General features: G+C 52.0%; 1 long non-coding RNA gene across 1 annotated transcript; it reads right to left on the bottom strand.

Annotated features, from left to right (window-relative positions):
* Window positions 1-525: 525 nt before the first annotated feature.
* LOC306645523 lies at window positions 526-3,947 on the bottom strand. The gene is made up of 3 exons (XR_013759676.1): window positions 3,319-3,947; window positions 1,084-1,138; window positions 526-705 (listed from the first exon to the last, which is right to left on the bottom strand). It is a non-coding gene; the product is annotated as an uncharacterized lncRNA (long non-coding RNA).
* Between the last annotated feature and the right edge of the window lie 5,688 nt (window positions 3,948-9,635).

Here is a 9,635-nt window from a genome sequence, read left to right as displayed (position 1 = left end):
TATTCTTGCAGGGAGACGTGGCCATCCCTGGGGAAGGGAGGGAGCAGGTGCAGTGAGTAGGCAGGGTGGGTGCAGCCCAGGGCTGGGCGGTGTCCACCCACCATCCTGGAAGCTCACCTGTTTGGGATCCACTGTGTCCAGGATCGCCTCGACTCCGGGTCAGGGTCCACCCATCCTCCACCATGGGGAGGTCGTAGCCCAGGGAGCGCAAGCAGGATTTGAACTCCTGGTGGTTCAGCCTGCCAGACTTGTCCTTGTCGAAAGTGTCTGCAGCAGAGCCGAGTGGCTGCTCAGCACACGGGCCCTGCTGCCGAGCCGCCCCGGCCAGGTGGGGCTATACTCACTTAAACATCATGCTGAACTCCTTGAGGGCCTCCTCCGTTACACCGGTTGTGTTCCTGGAAGAACAACAGAATCAGGGACCAGCCACCCACACAGCAGGTGGCATGTGCTGGGCTGGCTCTGCCATGCCCCCACTGCGTCCACCATCTGCAAGGCGCAATACCTGCCTGGATCTGCTGCTCCAGGTTGTGCTGCAATGCGAATGCCCAACTGGTCGAGCTGGTCCCACTGCTGGGCCAGGGCCCACGTGCTGTGTTCCGTGTATTTGTTGTCAAGGATATGAGGGCTTCCCTCCATGGCAGCCCCCAGGTCCTCAATCTTCTTGAGCTGACTTCTCATGGCTCGGATTTCCTGGTGCTTGCGCTGCAGTGGTGGGGGCAAAGACAAAGGATGGGACCCCCTCTCAGGCCTGGCACAGAGCCCACAATCTGCCTCTCCTGGCCTCAGGTGCTTATCCTGAGACCACCTAGGATGGGAACAGTGGTGAAAACCGCAGGACTTAGACTTTCCACAAGTCAGCTGGCTGACCCCGAAAGGGAACAGTCTCTACTGGACAGAAGGCCTCTCCTCTTCAAGGGCTCAGGTAGTGGCTGCCACAGACTAAAATGACAAGTCCCAGGCTGCTGTAAGCCATGGGGAAAGTCAGCCCATGTGGAGCCTGGACTTGGGCCAAGAAGGAAGAAAAGGCCTGCCCAGGGATGGGGTGTGACCTGAGCCGGGGCAGAGCCTTCAGGCACTCACTTTGGTAGCTTCAAGCTGGGATTCGAGGGTTCCAGATTCCTCCACCATGCAGGACCTAAACACAGAAGCACAGTGAGGGAAGGACCACAGACGTCAGCTCTGGATCAACTCCCTCATGGCTAAACACCTGGCAGCCTGCAGGTCCTCTGTCAGAGAAACAAAGCCTATCTGCTATCAGCTGTCCTCCCTGACTGGCCCTGGGAGCCATGAGGGCAGGAAACACCTCTCCTGTTTCAGAGCCACATGGGCTGATTTCTCATGTGGCTCCTCAGCCCCAGCCAAGTGAGGCCACTTGGGAATCAAGTTTTGTCCCTTGGGATGACAGAGCCCCTTCTCTGTAGTTGTGGGGAGGATAAAAAACCTAAGACAGGAGATATAAGGGCTGAGGACCCATGAGTATCCCTAGGTCTCCCTGGAGTCTCCTTGCAGGTTCTTGAGGGGGTAGCCACATTCTAGGGTGAGTGACAATACAGCCTCTCAGAGAAACAAATTAGCAGGGTGCTGACAAGAGCCCAAGTGGGTGTCTGGAAAGTGGTGTTATCCTGCCTGAGAGGGTTGGCGGTGACTAAGCCCTGGGACTCAGGTCACCATTGTCAGACACAGTCAGGGCCAGGCCTTCCAGGGCCAAGTTCTTGGGGGAACCACAATAGGAGGGTCACAGAAGGCTACCAGTGAACATAGACAAATGAGTTGGGGTCACGTGCAGGGATGCGTTCACTACAGTGTGCATGGCTTCAGTGGGATTTCGCCCCGTTCCTCAGTTCCAATCGTTTGTCCCAAACCTATCCCTGTAAACCCAGAGGGCCAGGGTGAGCTCCAAGATCTCCCCAGGTTCAAAGTGCACTAGCAAGGCCAATGGCACTAGGCTTCCTCCTACCCAGCAGGACAGACTCACAAGACACGCCCTGTCCCGGGGAAAGGTGCCCCCAGGACCTGGGGTAGGAGGTGGGGCCAGTGCAGCAGAGGGGAGGACAGACCCTCCTGCCCAAGCGGCCGAGGGTGTGGGTTAGTCCGAAAGCAGAGCCGCCTGGGAGTCCAGAGTGCATATGTAAACCACAGTGAGGGAAGAAGAGAAATAAGAGGAGAAAAACCTTCCAGACAGATCATCCCCAACTTCATACTGACTAGACACGAATGACCCGACGATATGCTATGCTAGTCAAAGAAAAGAAACCAAGTGAATACACCACAAGGCGGCAGCCAGGGCCTCCCTGACAGACACGCGCCACAGCAAGGGCAACCTGGCACCGGCAGGGACCTGGTAGGTGGTGGATCAGTGGCCACCTTGGGGCAGCTCAGTAGCACTGGGCAAGGCAGGACAAGGCTTGGGAGGAGCCACAGGTGAGGGGGCACAGCACCACACAGAGACAGACCAAGCGCAGCAGACCGCGTGGGTGCGGGGAGCCGGGGAGCCTCAGGGCTCAGGCCGCGTGCTGACACCCCCCATGCTGAGTAGAAATCATGCAGCCTGACTGGTTTGGGGCAGATCTTCCCATCTCCACCTCCAACCCTCCTGGATGTCCTGTCTGTAGAATCTCAGGGGCACCAGTTAAGTCACTGCGGTCTTGGTAGGACATGGTTGAGAATGCGAGGATGAGCAGCCTGGACAAAGGTCCACCAGCTCTGCAGAGGCCCCGCTGGGACTGGGGGAGTGCCCTGCTCCTCTCTGGGGCTCCGCCAAGCCCTGTCTTCACATCACAGCATTAACACTGGGCATTTCTGTCTTCTAATAGGGCAAAACGGTTCTGGTTACCCTCCCAATAGAGGGATGCTAGGCGGCCTCAGCCTCAGCCCTGGGGGGAGGTGCACCCTGGCCATGCCCGGGCTGTGCCCCCCAAACTATCATCTAGCTTCATGCCAGGGGACATCTAGGGTGTGAAATACAGCCTCTTTGGACAGGACTGGGGAAACAGGCAAGAGACGTCCAATATGATGCAGGGGCTGAACAGGCAGTTGGGGCTTCGCTCTGGCCTCCCTGCTCGGTCCCACCTCAAGAGAACCCTGGGAATTTGGGTGGGAAGGTAGAGGTGCGGCCTGCTCCCAGATGCAGGCCCTGCTAGGGATGGTGGGTGTGGGGCAAGGCACACCCTCCTTGTCAGGTGACAGGTTGGGTCGGCAGGAAGGAAGGCCTGGCCTGGGATCTTCTACAAGCCAGGCCACAGGGGGACAAGGCTCAGGGACAAGCACACAAGACACCGACACATCACGAGCCCGGAAAAAGAAGACAATATTAACCCATCGAGGAGGTACGTTCTGTGGAGTGGAGATCCAAGCAGCCACGAGACAAGGTGGTGTCCGGACGCAGCAGCGATCGGGGGAAAGGACAAGGAGGACACGATAAAGAAAGAAAGAAAAAACCAACAATGTCAGTACCATTCTGCACTTGACCCTGCCCTGGCTGTTGCCCAGTTGCTGCTGGGGGCTGACCATGGCCCATGTGTACCCCACGCGGAACACCTGGGAACTCGGTCCTGGGGCAAATAGACCAGCGAGTACTCTTCTAGGTGCCCACCCCTGGCTGCAGAGCCCACTGGCTGTGTCAACCTTTCCTGTTGGTGAGCAGGCCACCATTGTTTTTTCTCTCCAGCATTGGGAAGTGAACCTAGGGGTGCTACACTGCTGAGCTACCCGTGCCCCCAGCCTTGATTTTTTAAAATACATTTTGAGATAGGGTCTTGCTCTATCTACTGTCTGGGCTGGTTTCAAATCTGTGATACTTCTGCCTCAGGTTCTTGAGTCTCTGGAGTTACAGGGAACAGCACTGGGTAGGCCTCCATTTAAAAATTTTTTTTCTTTTCTTTTTAAAATGGTACTGTGGATTGAACCCAGGGACACTCAACCACTGAGCACATCCCCAGCCGCCCTTTTTCTGTTTTATTTAGTAAAAGGGTCTTGCTGAGGTAGCTTAGAGCCTCACTAAATTGCTCAGGCTGGTTTTACTCGCGATCCTCCTCCCTTAGCCTCCTGATCCACTGGGCTTAGAGGTGTGCGCCACTGTGCCCAGCCCCAGTGTTTCTATTTTTTTGAGACAGGGTCTCACTAAGTCTCCCAGGCTGGCCTCACTATGGTCCTCCTGCCCCATTTCCTGGATTGCTGGCATTATGGTTCCTTTCTATGTTTCCAATTCGGAGTTTCCCCCTTTTTTTTTTTTTTTTTTTTGTACTAGAGATTGAACCCAGGGGAACTTAAGCATCCCCAGACTTTTAAAACTTTTGTTTTGAGACAAGGTCTCGCTGAGTTGCTTAGGGCCTCCCTAAATTGCTGAGGATGGCTTTGAAATCTCAATCCTCCTGCCTCAACCTCCTGAGAGCTGCTGGGATTACAGGTGGATGCCACTGTGCCCAGCCTTAGTGTTTTTTTTTTTTTTTTTTTTTTTTATCAGTTAATCCTGTAAGGAGTTGTAACTAAATTTTTACATGTTTTTTTAATTGGTATGTTCCTCTGGAAAAGTGGAACATCAGTCTTTGGTTGGTTGGTTTACATAGCAGTGCAATACTAGAACATACCTCTGTGTTTAGTTATGGATCTTTTGTGTGTGTTTGTGGGGGGGGGGACTGGGGATTGAACCCAGGGTCCTCTACTACTGAACTACATTCCCCAGCCTTTTTATCTATTTATTCAGTTTTTAGTTTGAAACAGGATCTAGTTAAGTCACCAAGGTTGGCTTCAAATTTGTGATCCTGCCTTAGCCTCCAAAATACTTGGGATTACAAGTGTGTACCACCATGGCTATCTCAGTAATAAACTAAAAAAATACATATGTTAATAGTCTGACTTTTCTTACCTCATACTGATCTGTTTACAGATGGACAGGTCCTGAGGCTTGGTTTCAGGTGGAGTTTGGGTGCAGATTCTTATTAGAGGCTTGGCCTGGGCCAGTCATGTGATCACTCCTCTGCAGAGTGGCTGTTGTTAAGAGTCTTTCTTGTGGATTAATTGAGATTGCCAGTCACAAAGCAATTTGAAGGCCCAGTCCTCTTCTTGTGAAGGGGCTTCTGAGTGTCTGAACTGCAGGCCGCTAAACAGCCCCTCCCTGCTTCAGTGTGGTTGATGCTGGGTTGCCCTGGAGAGTTGTGGAAACACCTGTGTTCAATGTGCAGCAAGTCTAGCTTGGCCGACAAGTGGTGTGACCTGGGAATCTGGTTTAGAAAAGCTCCTGAAGTGATTCTAGTGTGTAGTAAAAGTTGACTACTAATTTAACACAGCCTGCTCTCCGAATTGTGATTCACATTCTATTGGAGTGTGTGGTACCTTTAAAAAAATGGTAAAATTACACATAACTCTTTTTAAAATTTTTTATTCTTTCTTTTAGAAAATATTTTTAGTTGAATATGGACACGATACCTTTATTTATTATTTTTATATGAGGCTAAGGGTCGAACTTAGTGCCTCACACATGCTGGGCAAGTGCTCTACCACTGAGCCACAACCCCAACCCTAAATTTTTATTTTTTTTATCCTTTTATTCGGTTTTTTTTTTTTTTTTTTTTTTTTTTTTTGTTGAAATTTTTATCCTTATTTGTTTTTTTGAGATGGAGTTCTAGCTATGCTGTGTAGGCTGGCCCCAAATTCCTGCACTCAAGTGACCCTCCCACCTCAGCCTCCCAAGTAGCCTGGGACTACAGGTGCTACTGAACCTGGCTATTTTAATCACTTAACTTTATTTATTTGTTTAGTACCAGGGATTGAACCCAGGGCTACTTAACCACTGGGCCACATTCCCAGCCCTTTTTATTTTGAAGCAGGGTCTCACTAAGTCGCTGAGGCTGGCTCTGAACTTGTGGTCCTCCTGCCTCAGTTTCCTGAGCGACTGGGGTGACAGGTGTGTGCCGTGGCGCCTGGGTCTTTTAAGCAGCTTCAGGTGTGCTCTTCAGGCCAAGTGCCTTCTTGGTGCAGCCCATCCCCACTTTCTAGCTCCAGGGCTTTTCTTCCCAGTGGGGTGTGTCTGACAATCGGGGCTGTCTCCCAAGGTGAACTCTGAACTCCCTGAGGGCTGGCAGTGGGTGTCTCCTATTAGGCAGTCTCCCAGGAAATGCTGAACTGAAGTGTCCTTCCTTGGTGGGCCTGTGCTGCTCGTCTCCCCATAGGCTCCAGTGGGCCTGAGGTAACCTGGCTGCCCTTCCTCATCCTGGCCTCCTGAATCTTTGGCCTGTTGGGTTCTGCAGTGTTGGCACCCCCTGCTGGAGTGTGTCTATTTTTAAGCCGGACCGTGTGGCTTCAGGGAGAATTAAATCTGTGATTCTCAACTATTCGAGTGTCTTATTTTGAGACAGGGTCTTGCTGAGTTGCTGAGGTGAGCCTTGAATTTGTGATCCTCCTGCCTCAGGCTCCTGAGTCTTTGGGATTACAGATGTGTAATACCAGAGCTGTTCTTGGATAGACAGTTTATACTATACTAGGCTTTTATCACCAGGCACATAGAAGAGGTTCAAAGACTAAGAAAGTACCCGGTTAGGCTGACTTTCAGCTCCGTGTCATCCTTGAGTAGTGCTGTCCTGATATACCAAGAGGCAAGTTCAAGTAAACAGGAGGCTGTACCTCGAATTTGGTTCAGCATCACCTGTTGCTCTTAAGTTCTCATGACACTTCACACCTGGGACAGATCTGGGGCAGGGCTTTGTTTATTTTGGGGGGGTGGGTACTGGGGATTGAACTTGGGGGCACTCAACCACTGAGCCACATCCCCCAGCCCTATTTTATATTTTATTTAGGTTCTCACTGAGTTGCTTAGCACCTCACTTTTGCTGAGGCTGGCCTTGAATTTGCCGTCCTCCTGTGTCCTGACCATATGCAGGCCTTTGTGTGCCCACAAGCTGGTTGCACTGTGCTGAGTGAGGTCAGTTATCATCTCTGCTCCTGTCACATCTAGTTCCTGGATGAGTACACAGGCCTAGGAAGGGAAGAAGGTGGAGAGCCATGTGTGGGAGCCAGGGACCCTGAAGAGGAGGGAATTCTGGAAGGAGAACCTGAGGCCACCGAATGGCATGTCTCTGGTGGACTGTCCTCATTGCATTGCAGGACCAGGTGAGTAGGAGTGGCATTCAGAAGGGGTGGGGCTGTGTAGCTCAGTAGTGCTTGCTCTCTGCAGGGGCCTGAGTTCAATTTCCAGCATGCCAAGACAAAAACAAAAAACCCTACCCTCATGTGCACATTATATATACCGCCAGCCCAGGATTAAAGGGCAGGCCTGAGCTGGGTAGTGTGGGGCATGCCTATAATCCCAGCAAGTTTCAAGGCTAGGCCTCAACAAATTAGCAAGGCCCCGTCTCAAACATAAAAGGACTGGAGATGTGGCTCAGTGGTTGGAGCACCCTTGGTTCCATTCCCAAAGGAATGGAATCAGAAAAAAAAAAAAAAGGGCAGGCCTGAGAAAAGTGACCCCCAGGGCCTTGGCCACCCAGTCTCATACAGATTAGGGTCAAGCCCACCCTCATCTGGCTGCTGGTGAGCAAAGCCAGTTAGCTCCACCCACACCTACTGGATGAAACTGGAAGTGGAAGGAGGAGAAGCAGGTGTCTTTTAGGCAATGTCTGGGTGATTCTGGCTGCTGGTCTAGAATGGTCTCAGCTCACTGCCCACTTCGGGGCTGGTGTGTGGCCCAGGCTGCTTGGCAGGGCGACTTGAGAAGCCCGAGGCTGGCTCCTGAGTGCTGGTGTGTGGAGTGAGGAGCTCTGCTTTGGGGCACATTGACTGGCGCCCTCTCTCTGCATTTCCACACTTGCTGGACAGGGCTCCACCCCCAATACCTAGCAGATCTTAGAAGTGCTGTGTCTTACAGCTGACACACGTTAGATTTAGATTTCCCCAGGGAACTGTTGTTGATTAATTGGTATGTTTTACTATCAGCACGTTCTAAAATTAAGGAAATCTGGAGTGCATATTCTTTTTTTTTTTTTTAGTTGTAGGTGGACACAATACCTTTATTTTGTTTTTTTGTGGTGCTGAGGATCGAACCCTGGGCCTCACACATACTAGGTGAGCTCTCTACCATTGAGCACTTAACCTCAGCCCTGAGTGCATATTCTTTTTTTTTTTTTTTTTTTGTTTGGTGCTGTGGATCGAACCAAGGGCCTTGTGCTTACAAGGCAAGCACTCTACCGACCTGAACTATCCCCCAGCCCCCTGAGTGCATATTCTTAATAAGAAAGTGACTGACTGGCTGGGTGAGATAGCCTCAGCTGGTAGAGTGCTTGCCTTGCAAGCACAAGGCCCTGGGTTCAATTCCCCAGCACTGAAAAAAAAAAAAGAAAGAAAGGAAGTGACTGCATTCTGCTTAGGACTTGGGCCTTTGTCCCATTTTGACACTGTGGATGGGCTTCCAGGCGGACAGTGTGGGAACGGCCCACTCGGGTCTTGTTTGGCCTTCCACTCCTCACTTATTTAAACCTTTGCGCTGAGCGTATGCAGAAGGGCCGGTGCCCCACAGCATGCCCTGGGGCCCCTGGCAAGGCTGCATGCCTGGCTGGAGGCTGGTGCTCTGCCCTGACGAGTTGCTAGAACAGCTGACCAGAAAACCAACCCCAAACCGGCTCGTGGCAGACACTCTGGAGGTTTCCCGGGACCTTCTCAAGGAAGTATGACTGGTCCAGAAGAGGTAGGAAAGGAATCTAGAAGGCTCTGGTGGCCTCCCTCCATTTCCTAACTCTGCTGTTGTCACGTCCTCTGAGCAGTGCATGTGACATTCTGGGGTCCTTCGCGGCCTGAGGCCCTTGGGCAGACAGCTGCACTTCAGGCTGCAGAGGCTCCGCTTCCCTCTGGAAGCCGGGCTCGGAGCTGGGAGTCTCATGGAATTACTGTTTCCTTTTCTCTCTGCCAGGCTATCCAGTGTGATGCCCTGACGTCCTGCAGGCTGTGTCCACCAGGACAGCCCTCAGACTCAGGAAGAAGCCAGGACCCAACTCGCCCTGAATTCTCCCTTGAACTTCCCAAGGGGGCCTTCTGGGGCTTTACCCTTGACACCATTCTGGGGCCGGGGCCTTGGAGCTCATCCCCAGGGACATCAGGATGCGGGAAGCTGACTTAGTGTCCCAGAGAGGAAAGAGAACAATGTGGCTTCTTACCAGTTCAGAGATTTGTCACTGGGCTGTGTGTGTGTGCCCGTGCACCGGGGATGGCACCCAGGGCCTTGCGTGTGCAGGCAAGGGCTCTACCACTGAGCTGCATCTCCAGCCCTGTCCCTGGTTTCCGTTTTTTTCGGCATGAATTCTCATGTCTTGGCATTTATTATTTGCATGGATAATGAAACAACAAGAGATTATTACTAGAGATCCCTGAAAACGGTTGACCTCCCTCTGGGCATTTTTACATGAGCTCGTGGTTTATGTTCATTTCAACATTAAGACAGTTGTGTAATCTTCCCTGGGAAACACTGACATATATGTGGTGTGAATAACGGCCAGGGTATTGGGAGAAATCCCTGTGCCTGGGAGGCAGCTGTGTTGTGAGGCCAGTTGTATTCTCTGGAAAGGACTGCAGGCTCCAGTTCATGGTGATCCCCTGTTTGCTCTCTGACCCCGGGGGAGAGGGGGGTATTTCTCTGTGCCTCAGTGCCA

The sequence above is a fragment of the Sciurus vulgaris genome (assembly GCF_902686455.1).
Source record: "Sciurus vulgaris genome assembly, chromosome: 15".
Taxonomy (NCBI): domain Eukaryota; kingdom Metazoa; phylum Chordata; class Mammalia; order Rodentia; family Sciuridae; genus Sciurus; species Sciurus vulgaris.
Note: the sequence above shows the minus strand (reverse complement) of the source record. Positions and strands in the feature narration are given on the sequence as shown.